The sequence below is a fragment of the Primulina huaijiensis genome, chromosome 7 (assembly GCF_012295235.1).
Source record: "Primulina huaijiensis isolate GDHJ02 chromosome 7, ASM1229523v2, whole genome shotgun sequence".
NCBI classification, from domain to species: Eukaryota; Viridiplantae; Streptophyta; class Magnoliopsida; order Lamiales; family Gesneriaceae; genus Primulina; species Primulina huaijiensis.
The window spans coordinates 3,815,232-3,831,464 of NC_133312.1; the positions used below are offsets into that span (position 1 = coordinate 3,815,232).

General features: G+C 33.5%; 1 protein-coding gene across 1 annotated transcript in view; it reads right to left on the reverse strand.

Moving 5' to 3' along the window:
* LOC140980488 (germin-like protein subfamily 1 member 14) overlaps nucleotides 1-16,233 on the reverse strand; it is a 69,196-nt gene that overhangs the window by 12,323 nt on the left and 40,640 nt on the right. The window lies entirely within an intron of this gene.

A 16,233-nucleotide genomic window follows, 5' to 3' on the forward strand; every position in this document is an offset into this window, starting at 1 on the left:
AGATCTACACCACTCAAACTTATCAGTGTTCACTGGCTTGGTCAGAAAATCAGCTATGTTGTTCTTCGTATGGATCTTCTGCATATCCAGGCTTCCTTCTTCTACTACTTCCCGCACAAAGTGAAATTGTACTCCAATGTGTTTAGTTCTGGAATGAAAGGCTGGATTCCTTGCGATGTGCAAGGTACTCTGACTGTCACAAAACAAAGAAACATTTTCTTGTTTGTGTCTGATCTCCTCCAATAACCTTTTAATCTATATTGCCTCCTTACAAGCTTGAGTAGCTGCCATGTATTCTGCCTCCGTCGTAGATAACGCCACAACTTTCTGCAGTTTTGAAACCCAGCTTACTGCTCCTCCTTCAAGTGTAAACACATAACATGTAGTAGATTTCCTCTTATCAGAATCACCTGCATAATCTGAATCGACATAGCCCCTGAGTGTAAAATCCGATCCTCCATAACATAATGCAGCATTTGAGGTACTCTTAATGTATCTAAGGATCCTCTTAACAGTGCTCCAATGCTCTCTTCCAGGATTCGCCATATACCGACTAACTGCTCCCACTGCTTGAGCAATGTCCGATCTTGTACAGATCATAGAGAACATCAAACTTCCCACTACTGATGCATATGATACTCGAGACATCTCCATCCTCTCTGCTTCACTGCTAGAACACATCTCGGAGGATAACTTGAAGTTAACAGGAAGAGGGGTCGAAATTGACTTACTATCTTACATGTTGAAGCAACGCGTTGCAAGACTTTCTTCAAATAATTTTTCTAAGAAAGCCAAATCTTTCTGTTACTTCTGTCTCGGTGAACTTGCATCCCTAGAATCTTGTTTGCTGGTCCCAAGTCCTTCATATCAAATTCCCTAGCCAACTGTGCCTTCAATCCTTGGACCTGATCTTTGTTGGGGCCTGCTACCAACATGTCGTCCACATACAACAGCAAAATGATATCACCATCACCAGACCTCTTGAAATACGTACAAGGGTCTGCACTCAGTCTGTTGTATCCAAGGCTCATGATATAGAATCAAATCTCTTGTACCAAGTTCTCTTTGCCTTTTTCCGCAAAACCTTCTGTCTGGAGCATATAAATTTCTTCTTCAAGATCTCCATGAAGAAATGCCGTTTTCACATCTAGCTGTTCCAGATGTAGGTCAAACACCACACACAATGCCAACACTACTCTGACTGTTGTAAGCCGAACCACAGGAGAAAATATCTCATTGAAGTCAATGTCTTCTTTCTGAGCATACCCTTTTACCACCAATCTAGCACGATACCGCTCCACTTGGTTATTGCCATCAAGCTTGATCTTATAGACCCATCTGTTACCAATGGTTTTGCTTCCTCGTGGTAGTGTAACAAGATCCCAAGTTTTATTCCTATCTAATGCCTCCAATTCTTCTTGCATTGCTATCATCCACAAAGATACATCCGAGCTTTGAGTAGCCTCGTGGAAACTCGATGGCTCACCATCCTCTGATAATAGACAATATGCAATATTGCTTTCAGTGACATAATCTGAAAGCCAACCTGGTGGTCTTCTGTCTCGAGTTGACTGCCTCACATTGGAAACTTCAGACTCAACATGTTCTTGTTCTTCGTGCTCTGGTACTGCTTCACAAGAAACTTGACCTTCGTCCGTCTTATTTTCCACCTGAAATATAGTAGTTTCTGAATTCAGTGTGCCTTTGTCTCCCTTTACTTTATCTTCCTCGAAGATAACATCCCTGCCAATGACAAGCTTGTGATCAGTAGGATCCCACAAGCGAAACCCCTTTACTCCATCAGCATAACCAAAGAATATACATTTTCTGGATTTCGAATCCAACTTCGATCTTTCTTGCTCATTGTACAGAACGTACACATGACTTCCAAATGTATGCAAATGAGAATAATCTGTCGGCTTCCCAGTCCACATCTCCATCGGAGTCTTCAGATCAATCGCTACTGAAAGAGAACGATTGATAATATAACAAGCAGTTTTGACTGCCTCCGCCCAAAATGACTTGTCTAAACCCGCAGTCCTCAACATAGCTCTTGTTCTGTCCAACAAGATTCTGTTCATCCCCTCTGTCACTCCATTCTGTTGAGGTGTGTAAGCCGTTGTGAATTGTCTTTTGATGCCCTCATGTTGACAAAATGCATCAAACTCGTCACTGGTGTATTCTCCTCTATTGTCAGTCCTCAGACACTTGATTTTCTTTTCTGAATCAAGTTCAACCCGCGCTTTGAAATCTTTGAAGACCTGGAAAACATCTGATTTCTTCCTGATTGGATACACCCAACATTTTCTAGAGAAATCATCAATGAACGAGACAAAGTATCTCGCTCCTCCTAGGGATACAACCGGTGCTTGCCAAACATCCGAATGAATCAGCTCCAATATGCTTTTGCTCCTGGCAGTAGAAGTACCAAACTTTAATCTGTGTTGTTTACTGATAACACAGTGCTCACAAAAAGGTAATGACACTTTNCGAGTTTTGCACCCGATGTCATCCAATTGCCCCAAGGACAAAAGATTTTTCGTCAGTCCTTTCACATGTCGTACCTCCTGTATGGTGCGAATGGTGCCATCAAACATTTTAATTTTGATAGTACTGACCCCAGCGATTTCCAAGGCATGATCATTTCCCATGAATACAGATCCTCCTAAGACTGGTTCATAATGGTCAAACCATTCTCTCCGAGACGTCATGTGCCACGTCGCTCCTGAATCCATAATCCACGTGTCACAAAATTTGTGCCTGCCTTCTGCAACAGTTGCTGCTTCGCTGGATAAAATTTCACCACTGCCTGAAGTACTGGCCACATTTCCTTGAGAACTCTTCTCGATACTCGTACACTCTTTCTTGAAGTGCCCTTTACCGCCACATTTAAAGCAGTAAATATTTTTCTTCTTACTTCTCGATTTTGATATACATCGTCTTTGGCTCCCACTGGAGTCACGGTCCATAAATCTTCCTCTTATCATCGGTAAAGCCTCTGCCTGCTTCGACGTTACCAACCTATCTTCTTTATTCTTGCGTCGGCTTTCTTCACCGAGAACCGCAGTTAAGACATCGTCGAATCTTAGAAAGCCCATAAGAATATTGTTGGTAATGTTGATGATAAGTTGATCATATGAATCTGGTAGACTTTGAAGTAGAAGCTCCGCACGTTCATTTTCCCCTATTTTATCCCCCATGGAAGTGAGTTGGGCAAATAGAGTATTTAGTGTGTTGATATGGTCGGTCATCGATGAGGATTCCGCCATTCGAAGAGTATAAAGCTTTCTCTTTAGGAAAATCATGTTGTGTAGCGACTTGACCTCGTGCATCTTTGTCACAGTATCCCAGATAACTTTGGCTGTTTTTATCTCAGAGATACTTAACAAAACTTCGTCTGCTATAGTCAAGTGTAAATTGGCAACAGCGTTGTCATTCATCTCATTCCACTTTTCATCATCCGTAATCTCCACCGGTCTATTTTCAATAGCTGCCAAGCAATTCTCCTTTCTTAAAACTGCTTGTATCTTTATTTTCCACGTCATAAAATTGTTTCCGTTGAACTTTACTAACTCGTACCTTCCCGCCATTATGTCTACAGCAATTTTAGTAGACCGGACAAAATAATACTGCTTTAAATAAAAAATCTCAAAAAAATCTTTTCTGATGTGGAAGATCAGTATAGGCTGCAACCACAGAGCATACTCAGAATTTTAAGAAATTTTAAACCAAGGCTCTGATACCACTTGTTGGTCCCACTTGCGGAATTTTAGATAATAAACTCCGAAAATAAAGAATAAACTGGACACCGAGATTTACGTGGAAAACCCCTAAAAATTATTAGAGTAAAAACCACGGGCAAGATGAAAAGAATTTCCACTATAATATTTTGTGGTCTACAACTCACTCACTGTGTTTCCAAAGAGAACACACACTCTCTTAATACAGGAGAACAAACACATCACAAATATTATAGAATGTTATAAGATGAGAGAAAACTCGAAGAATGGATGATTTCAGAATGAAAGGGGAGAACTCTATTTATAGAGCCTCTGTCAGTGTGAAAACGCGTTAAAAACGCGTATTCTTATTCAACATGTTGTCCCTGCCAACCCATTTTGAAAGGTCTTTTTGCAGACAGTTCCCACAATAATTATAATATTAGCGAAAGAAAGCAAGAAAAATAGGATCCAAATATTATCCTTATATATAATAAAGCAATTAGTGCGTACTATGCTTTTCAAATTTAAATGTAGACGATATAAAATAGATTTGTTGGAGGGATAATTAATTGCTAAGCAATAAATAAAAAATGGAAAAGCAGTAATTATAACCCTCCTAATTATTAATTAATTAAAGCACATCTTTCACACGTATTAATAATTGTTGCCATTATTATTTAATAGGTGTAATCATTTATTTTTCTCCACATGCTTACATTTTTTATACATATAATTTATTAGGTAGAATCGGAAATTTTGAATCAATTCTGCAAATTGTCCTATCAGTAATTATACTTTTTTTTTTCTCAGCAATCACTTTTTTATTGGTCTTTTGTCCTCCTGTATTTGTGTTTTTTTAATGCTGTGGGCTGTATATATTATTGTGCTCTTACATCCTTGGTGAGCATGAATGTTGCATAACAACTTTTACTGAAAACTTAGAGAAATCTGCAAAAATGTGTCGATAAAAAATATTTCCATAACTTTTTACTCATATTTTAGAAAAATCAAATCTTACACATCTCAGCAAGTGTGAAAAATTAACAAAAATATATGTGTGTGTGACACCAGTATAGTGATAAACTACCTAAAATTACAATTATAGTTATATAAATTGACATGTTTTGGATTCTTTCTAGTTTTAAATTTGTCAAAGTTTTGTTTTCATCAATTAACTTAAATTTTTTTGTTTTGACCTTTTTTCGCCAAAATCGTTAAACTAATCAAATATTTCTTATTTGACATCAATATTTTTTAAACAACTAATATATAAAAAATAAAGCTTGTGTTATATATATATATATAATATATGTTTCAAAATGAAAAAACAAAAAAAACAAAAAACAAAAAAAACATCTTTTATTTCTTTATTTTTGTTTGGTAAATTTTAATATTATTGAGAATTACAAATTTTTATGAAACGCTGCTGACTGAAAATATCTAAAATTCAACATAAGCATATTTCGAAAGAGTTCTTGCAATTATCTCAAAGACATTTGTTCGTTTAAACGTGCATGACTGAGAGTAATGTTGGGATAGGTGACCTCTTGGGAAGCTCTTGTGAGTCAAGCAACTGACGTTGTGTCACTTGGCCTGGTTAACTAGGTGGGTCGTAAAAGAGCGATGTCAGTTCTTAATGGGTAATAATGTCTCTTATGAGGACAAGACTGACGGTAGGGAAATGGTAAGACTGATATCTGAGGTATATGAGATAACACCCGCTAAAAGACAGGAACATCTCCATACTCATTGGTCTAACAACCCGATCCATTATCACACAAGTTGTTGCACTCCATGCTGTCACGTGTACAAGAAAATAAAGTTGTGTCTTAGCAAACACCTCTAACTTTTTGCCTAGTGGTAAGTACTTGAACCTAATAATTGGTATCAGAGGGATGTCATGGTTTCGAGTCTACTAAGAAACATATTTCTATACATCTTGGAGGGGTAAAATATTGGGTTAAGCATGTATGAGTAAGAGTGGTACTGAGATGAGTGATCTCCTTGGAAGTTATCATGCGTCAAGCTGCTGAATTTGCACCGCTTGATCTTGTCGGCTAGCTAGGCCGTAAAAGAGAGACGTCAGATCTTAACGGGTAATATTATCTATGTTGAGGACAGGGCCGGCGGTAGGAAAAGAGTGAGACTGATCTCTAAAAGATATGAGACAACATCAGTATATAGACATGTACCTCTCCGGACTCATGGATCTAACAACTAGACCCATTAGCACAAAAATAAGTGCAGTCTGCGTTGTTACGAGTGTAAGGAAATAAATTTGTGCATTGCCTAACACATTTATAGATTTTGGTCTAATGGTAAACGCTTTATCCTAACAATATTTTTACAGGTTTATCGATTTCAGTTTGGGAAGTCGTCACTGAAATTTAACTTGATATAAATTGATCCCACTGAATCTTGATAGCAGTTGAACTCTGAACCTTTTCTTAACTGAAGAAATTCAATAATTAGTAATCATATGATTCGGATAATGTTCTACATATAAAGACAAACTTTTTATAATCGTTTTAAGTGTTTCAAATTTATTGTCATATTTCATATCGAGAAAAAGACAAATGACACCTGCTATTGATTATTATTTTTGTTATGGTCTCAGTACGATTGAATTATAAACGTTCAAATATGAACATTGCAATCTATGTATATATGACTGAATTCAATAATCAAAACCTTATCTACACATTCTATGATGCATACATATTTTATATGAGATTCAAGCACTGCTAATATATTATCAAGTACACGCTTTAAGTATTATCTGATTTATTTTCATGATCATCTGTGCTGAATTTTTTCACCCACGAGTATGTCAAATATTAATTATTTCAAGTTTGAGTCTTGTAACTGACAAAAAAAATTCTTTGTGTGCATGTTTTATTCAAAATTATTTAAGTATGTACTAAGAATTTTATTACGAAAGTGGATAAGTCCTACCGAAGTGGATAGTTGTAATTTTTGTGATCATCAAATTACTTTATGGAATTCTTCTAGAAACTAAATAAGGGGAAATGTTGAAGGGATTTTGTCTATCGAACTTTCATATCTCGATGGAATTACTTTTCTGCATCTCATTCACTTCTATTATCTGATGATTTCTGGTTTACTGATTTTGAGAAACTTTGGTTAAGTGAGTGAAGAACTTTCTCCACACTAATTATACAAGTTTTCTGCTCTACTCAGAAGATCAAGATGTGATCTTAACTACTAACACCGGTTGAGATCCTTAAGCTCAGAAGAAGAAAATTATGTGAGGTATTTATTCATTCCTCCTCTAAAAACTTCCATCGATCTTATTTTGTGCTTTCTACACAAGATTTAGCATTATACATTGTGGATGATGTTGTGAATTCAATTTCCCAAGTGTCTTACCTAGCTCCTCTTCCAGAAATTAAGTTGAACACTCTATCCATTCCTGAGCTGAGTTTATTTTCTGATGATCATCAACAAGAAATGAAGGAATTGCAAAATAATCCAGCTTTCCACCCTCCAAATGAACTACAAGGAATCCGAGTATCTAATGCCGTTGCTCAGAGAAAACTCATGTTCAAGAGTTGATCATTTCAGCATACATCTCTCGATTTTCTACTGATCTAACTCTGGCAACTGTTCCCCTGGTCCCTAAAAATACAAACGCCTTGATTATTCATCCAGAATAGACCCCTGAAGATATCATTGTGAGGGTCAAAGCTGTTTGAGAGACGTTTTAAGATGACCATAGAAGTCTTATCCTGAATACATGTCCATTCCTCCAATTGAATCAAAATTAGTTGATCTTGAACATCATGGCCAGACCCTTGAAATTCTGATTAAAAAAACCATATACCAGAGTCTCTGATGGCTTAATTAGTTCGAAAAGTTCATAACCAATATTCAATATGATTTTCTCACACTTGATCTTTTTTTCTATTCAAGGCTAACTTGATGGATTCTCGGTCTACTGTTGTTATCAACCAGAACAAATTAGTAGACATTTAGCAGAAGAGTCATCAAGAACTTTATGAATATATAGATAATGTGTAAGCCTCTTTTACTGCACAAATTTCTGAACTATTTAAATATATCAAGTAGGATGATGCCAAAAATAAGGAAATACTTGAGAGCTCAAATGATATACAAATGAAAAATGATACCTGACATCGAGTACTATTTGTTTATGGCATCAGTACGACTGAATTATAGTCGTTCAAATCTGAAAGTTGCAATCCCTCTATATAAGGCCGAATTCAAGAATCAAAACCTGTTTTACGTACTCTACTAATTGCATACATATTTTATCTGAGATTCAAGCTCTACTGATATATTATCAAGCGCACACTCCAAGTCATATCTGGTCTATTTTCAGGGTAATATGTGCTGAAGTTTTTCACTCACAAATATATCAAATATTCATTATTTCATGTGTGAGTCTTGTAAATGACAGAAAGAGTCTTCCTGTTCAGATTTTATTAAAAAATATTTAAGTTGAGTACTAAGAGTTTTATTAAAACTGTTGGTAAGTCCTGATGAAGTGGGTAGTTGCAATCTTTGTAATTATCAATGTCTTTTAGTAGAAAAATAGAAAAAAAAGAGACTTAGAATATATTTGTCCTTCAAGCTTCCATAAATAAATCCCCATGAAATTATTTTTCTGCAATTTATTCATTTTTATTGTCTGCTGATTTCTAGTCTATTAATTTTGAGAAACTTTTGTACGTTGAATTCACTTGGAATTTTTTCCATACTAATTATCCAAGTTGTTTGCTGCAGCTAGAAGATCGAAATTTGATTTTGACTGCTAACATCATGAATTGAAATCCCTTGTGTTTAGAAGAATTTTTTTATTTTTATTTTTTGAGATTTTTAGTTAACCTTCTCTAAACATCTCTACCAATCCTAACAAATATTTGTGATATAGGTTTTATTTTCATTATGTGAGCCACATAAGAGAGCATTGATGACAAATAATTAATATTTGATTAACCTATTAGCTTCGAGGGAAACAAAAGACCAAATCCAAAACATATCAAATTACATAACTAAATTGTAATTTTCCAAAATAAATTGTGATGTCAGCTAAACTTCAACAAAGATACATGCATCGATGTGTTCGAATATTATGAAGTGAACATGGTGTGTGTATATAAATTGCAAGTCTGCAGCTATTGACTAAGGTAGTGTGGCAATTAAGGATCTAAACGAACCAAACGTTTGCGATTTATTCGGAGCTCGGCTCAATAAAAAAAACTCGTTTGAGTTCGTTTGTTAATCATATCAAGCCAAGCTCAAGCTTGATTTTGAACTCGATAATTTAATCAACGGTTTGGTTTGGTTTGGTTTGGATTGGATTGGATTGTTTACATTCCTAATTGCAATTAAAAAAAATGATTATAAACTTTTTTTTATAAAGTCGTACAGATTCATAACATAAAAGTGTAATTACTTTTTTAAAAAATATTTGCAAATATTACCTAAAAGATCACCATTCAAATATAATCTTATAAATTGTATGAATTTAAATATATGAATTATAGAAAACAAATTTGGTAATAAAATTAATTAGGAGACAAAGACGAAGGGCTAGACGTACAAAATTTCTTATCAAATTATTATGTATGGTCCTATCTTTTACCATAATTTTGCCAACAATTGGTTATTGGGTGATATGTCATTGTCCTGAAATTTCCCCATTTCAAGAATATGGCGCCGCTCGATCAACTTTCACTTCAACTCGAATCGGAATTTTTTTTAGAACAAATTGCGATTTTTTTGAAATTTATATAAATAATATTTGGATATCGGTGTGGAAATTGTTTGAAATTGAAATGCTATGCGGGAAACTGATTTTGTTATATAATGGATACATATAATAATTTGATTTTGATTTCTCGACATGGAGACTTCAAAATTTTTTAGTTGAGTTATGGTTTATTTTTGTGCGGACCCGGACGCTAAGTCATGTCCTTAATCGTTATTAATATCAAATAAGTAAAGTGGGACATAAAATTTTTTTTTTCTTAAAATGCAATGCGGAAACGTAATGTACATATAAATTTAAAAGTACAAGTCCTGTGCTAAATACATTTACTAGGTTCAACGACATATCAGTGCTGAATTCTAATCTACTTCTGAGCCCGGATCTCCACGCTAACTAGTCCTGACTCGTTCTCTTCTTAATCCCGATCCTGTCCCACCTGTTGTCATGCACACATACAAACAAGACAACAGCCGAATAATTCCAGTAAGGATTACATTCCCAGTATAAACCATGTATACATACAATCATACAGACAATATAAAAGCATATAACAGGCATTCATAACATGTATCAAAATCAGAAACATGAATCAAATATCCATCGCATGTATCAAAATCCGAAACATGAATCAATATCAATAATAAATCATATTCTAAAGATGTACCAAAATCAGGAACAAAATTCAATATCAAGCAATGAATCACTCTCCGTGATTCTCAGACTTAGACTCGACTCAGTCCTAATCTAGGGATCCCGATCAGAATAAGAACATACACCCACCTACACTTTCGATCGGGGTGGTGGTATGTTCTTATTCACGGACTTTGGCCCTTTCCATACCGAACATCAGTAATAGAAGAAACTACAATTCTATCCACTTCGATATGACCAAACATCCGGTGTCCTGACCTATCCGTCAAAGACTATGGCACTTCCGCCATACACTATCCTGTGACAAAGTGTAATGGGCCAATGACGATTCATCACTATCCGGCCCTTCTGTCACAAGACCAATCATTTAATACCTGCTATCTATAAATCAATAGAACAAGCATATCAATTCATTCATTAATTGCAAATATCAATTCAATAAAATAAAGTATGTGATTTAGAGAAACTCGAGTCAAACCTCACTCGAGTTGTTCAATCCCAACTCAACATTAATTTATACCTTTCTCTTCTCGGTCTGACGACGACGAAGTCTCGAATTCAACTCTGTCCATACCCAATCTGGTAATGACAATCGAATAGGTACAATATCAATATACAACTCAAGTCAATACCTGTTCTGATCAATACTTAAATCAAAACACAATCTGATCAATATCAACAATACAATGATACAATCTCAATCAATCGTGAATTTGAGCAATATCAATCTACTGATGTTTCGACGGCATAACAATACAATCTCGATAACCCCGTCAATATCAACATCACAGATATAATACCAGAACTCCTAATCAATATCGGTACAACTCATAATCAATAACAATACAACCTTGATATCGAATCTTTATCAAATCAATTCCGAAAATCATAACAATTACATAAACAATCTGTTCTTCGATCTGACTTCAAATATACAATGTCTACTATATCAGAAACACCATATATGAATCATATCCGCTTCTGACAATACCATAATTTCAAATCATATCTAAACGTAGTAAAACTTACGTCCGTATGAAGCCTGCGTCGATAGAAATACAGTCCTGAAGTCGGATTGAAAATCAGACGGGCGGATCTTGCACAAATCAGAAATATATAAAATCAAAAGCGTAAGGATTTTCTTCAATTCTTCCTCGACCTTTCCTCGGAATTCTCCAGGATAAAATACAGCTGTTACATATATATATATCACGTTGCATGGTTAATGATACGTGGCTCATTTTCTTAAATTCCATTCGGCGCTCGGGCGCGGAATGTTCTGCCCAAATATTTCCTTCTAGCACATTGGCGCTCGAGCGGTTATAAATTACCGCTCGGGCGCCGCATCTTCTGCTCAAAACATATACTTGTCGACCCATGGCGCTCGGGCGGTCAAAAACTACCGCTCGGGCGTCGATAGTTCTGTTCAAAACTTGTGTAAGTCATATGCTTGGCCCAATCCGGTCTTGGACTGATCCGTCTATAATCACATCAATTCAACATCAAGAATCTCAGCTTAACAGAATCAAAATCTCGGGCATTACAATTTTAAGAGGTGATTTTCCTAGGCTGTGTTTTTTTTAGAATGAAGATTGAAGAAAATGAATAAAACATGGGAAATTCTAACACAACTACCTGGTTATTGAGTAGGTCTCTTGTGAGACGATCTCACGAATCTTTATCTGTGAGACGTGTCAATCCTACCGATATTCACAATAAAAAGTAATAATGTTAACATAAAAAGTAATATTTTTTCATGGATGACCCAAATAAGAGATCTGTCTCACAAAATACGACCTGTGAGACCGTCTTACACAAGTTTTTGTCCTAGTTATTTTGGGAAGGAATGAGTTAAAATATGTGGATTTAAATATATTTTTAATGATTAGATAATAACATACACAAAAAAATCAAATTCTTTCTCCCAACTTATTTACAATACAATTATACAGATCACAATTTATTCCAAATCTTTATAACATTAGGCTCGTTTAAAATTCATTGTGTTTAATATAATTATAATGTATATAAATATATGATAGATTTGAGTTTCTTCTATTTAACTTATTTAATAATAAAAATAAATTCGAAATGATATACTTCAAATTAAATAGAATCTAAGTTTTGGGCTTCAATTACATTTTACTCGACCCAGGTTTCTTGAGACTGGGCTTCCATTATTTGCTAAATATTGTTTTCGTTGGGCCACGTAGTATTCGACGTACGCAGTAGCCAGTAACGCGGTCACTAATCATAAGTGCATACTGAATAAATCTTCAAATTTAACGCAATACTCTACAAACTACGTCAATCAAGTAAACTATATTAGGAAAGTCTTATCTAGTGTGACAAACTCGTCCAAAAAAAATAGTAGAGAATAGAACATGTGATTGCCTAAAGCTAAAGAACGCATGTTAGAATGAAGAAAAACACTCAATTATTTAAATTTAATGCTTACATTTCTAATCAATATTCCAAAATTATATGGCGCATTAATAATCTTTATGGTAAAAAAATTTAAATATTATGGTTATTTTACAAAATAAACAATTGTTACGTTTTCAATTGGAATATATAACTACGAAATACAGATTTCTTAGGTTTGGGTTAAGTAGATGTTTATCCAATATGATTTGAACAAATTTGTCATTAAGAATTGGTGATTATTTCTACATTAAGTTGCAAGCAATTATAAATATTCGATCTTAGCCAATACAATTTAATTTTATTCCCTCAACTACTGGCTCTTGAATAATATTATACTTTTTGTTATTTTTAACGTATGATGTGAGATATTTTGTAATTGGATTTCGAAATTTCATTATTAAATATTATAATTTTACTAATCACAATAAATTTCAAAAGATCAAATATTTTAAGAATTTAAAATTCATCATGATGATTAATACAATTGTAATGTAAAAAAGAAAAAGAAAGAAAGATGCATTTGAATTTCTTTTATGTGAATTATATAAACAATTAATAAATATTTAAAGTCATGAATTTCAAATTCTTACGTACACTTAGCAATTGTAGACTTGGTGGGCTTTTGTAAGCCTTATACGTAGAGATTCGGACAATAACATGTAAGATTACATATGGAATCCATTAACTGGAAGTACGACAAAAGAAAAAAGACATAAATTTGAATAATCTCAAAATTCATATTCTATATATAAATTTAGATTAATAATTGGATATTTGGGACACTTTTTTTAAAGATATCTCACAATTTTAGTCATTTATATCATCACCCAATATACTTGGTGGCGTCTGCTCATATTCCAATCTTAATATTGTTACAAGCTTAATAATTGTTTTTTTTATTAAAAAAAAAATCGTTTTGAATCATTTCCAAGCATAAATTCTACCACTTTTGGAAAATATTTATTCTGATACGAGAATAGTCGATCCAAATTAATAAATTATTATCTCGTGAGCTTAATCAAATTCTGAAAACAATAGAAAGAATATAAGAATCTGTGAAGGGAATTGAGAAATTTAGATATTTGNAAAAAAAAAAAAAAAAAAAAAAAAAAAAAAAAAAAGACGTTGAAGTTCATCCAAGTACCATTGGTTTTTGTGAAATTTCATTTTTTTCTTCAAAAATATTTGTACCTANCTAGCTTCATGGGATCTACCGTCAATTATATGGGTTATTGGATGGGAATAGTTCATATTTTTTGTTTTTATGCATAGTTTTCGGTTTTTCAAGTGTGGTTATTAGATCATCTCCAGTCGCTGCAATTCAACAACCAATTCAACGCTGGATTGGAACAACTCTTGATATTGCTCACAATTTTATTTTTTTAAAAAAAAAATTCCTAAATAATTTAATTTAATTGAACTATTTTATATTTCAATTAAATAATAAAATTTATTTATTTATCTTTAATTATAAATTAAAAAACTACAAAACATAAAAATAAAAATCATGAAAATAGAAATATTAACGTCGAAATAAAAAATAATGTTATGAGAATATTCTATCGTAGTACAAAATGTAATGTAGTGAGTTGGAGATGAATTTTACGTAACACTAATGTACTGCAAAATGTTGTACAGAATGTAGTGCAATGAGTTGGAGATGGTCTTACTCATCTAATTTTTTTAAAAAAATGTTTTTCATATGTTAAGATTTATGTTCATTAGCCTTGCAGCGTAGTAGTAGTAGTATCTACATATCTTAAAGTTTAAATTTGTAGACATAATTTTTAGAAATATTTCTTAATTCAGTTTTAATTCGATGCTACCCTCGAAATAATACCTTGAGAAAGAAAGTATTATTTTCTTTCGAAGAATTTTGAGTACATATGGTTTATTTAGGTAATTGCATGCACCACCCTCATTTACTATCCCAAAAAACTTGAAAATGTTATATCAAGATGAAACTTACTTAATTTAACTTTAATTAGAAGTATTTTTAAACCTATATTTTTTTTATAGAGCGGAGTCCGCTGAAAAGCATACAGACCGACGTAATTGCCGCCACATTGTTGCGCACCCCGACCCCGCGCCTGTCGGTCATGCATGCACAATGCTTTGCATGACACTCGACAAAATAAACTTAACAATAAAGTCTGGAAAAAAAATATTGATTATGTTTTAAATAATCAAATTAATAAGTTGAGCACCTACGAAAACACAAGACCAAATTAGAGGATTTAATAGACGAAATTAGAGTATCAGAATGTTGATAAAACCAAAGCAATTTAATAAAAGCCAAACCAATTTTTTAAAAAAAAATCGCCAAATTTAATATTAAATGTTTTTTGGGCAAGACGACTATAGTTGTTCACACATATATATACAAAAGACGAACAGAACCAGTTTCCAGAATCTACACAAAGGGGTGGAACAATCAATGAGACAACATCTTCAATATTAACGAAACAGACCGGCTTGCGTGCGATGGACTGATTCCAACAGAGTTAATTTCTATTGGGAAAATTGCAATTTTAGTCTTGTAAATTAACTTGTTTTTTGTGTTTTAGTCGTGTAACTAGTCAATGTTTAGTTTTCATACAATAATTTGTTTTTTTTTGGGTCATTTTTTTTCCCGAACAATTAAACTCATCGAATATTTGGCACTGAATTTCTCCTACATAGCACATGTGATGAGAATTAAGCTCATATTACTCAAATTAAAATTCATCTCATCAAGAAATAAATAAATAAAGCAAAACGACCCCAAAACTTCAAAACGAGAGGAAAAAATTTGTCTTTTCCAGTATTTTTGTGTGTATATATATATATATATATATATATATATACACACAAATAATGTGTGATATATAAGCTTTATTTTTGTTATGTGAGTTACGTAAGAGTGTATAAGTGTTAAATAAACGATATCTCGTGCATTTATATGTTTTGAACAAAAAAATATCAAAACAAAAAAAACTCAAGTTACTGGATGAAAAACCAAACTTTGACAAGTTAAAGGTCTAAAACATAAATCGTGTCAATTTACAAAACTAAAATTGTAATTTTCTCACATAAGATTTGTATTCTTTGATATTGAATCATATTAATTATCAAGTATTCTTTCAATGCACGGTATGAAGAAAAAGAAAAGAGGTGTTATTTGATTGAATATTTTATGAATCCAAGGTTTCTAGAGCTGTTGAACTTGGAATAAATGGATATTAGAACATTTGGTGATATCCTCAATAATTATGAAATGACATTACTATATTTAATTAATAAGAATTAGGCGTGGGAACGTAATCTTAACGCGATTGGATGAAATGAACATCTTAAAGTCAGAAGTCAAATATATTCCAGACAAAGGGAAATGTCAACCAGAGTGCACGTTACACTAAGCTGGTCGCCAGTTGTTCGAGGACACACGTAAATTAAAGCATAAATTATTCGAGGGCTGTCCGAAATTCAATTCCTTGGGGGCAACGGACCACGGATCCATAGAAAAGTCTTGCATTAGATTATTTAAATGGATGTCCGTCCGGTTTGAATACACAATGTAACATACATACTATTTTATTCAAATTGCTTAGAGTAGAAATGGTTCGACTTAATTCAACTCATCCACACCTGGTGACCTCCCAAAGAAAGAGTTGTGTAATAAATCAAACACAAAAAAAG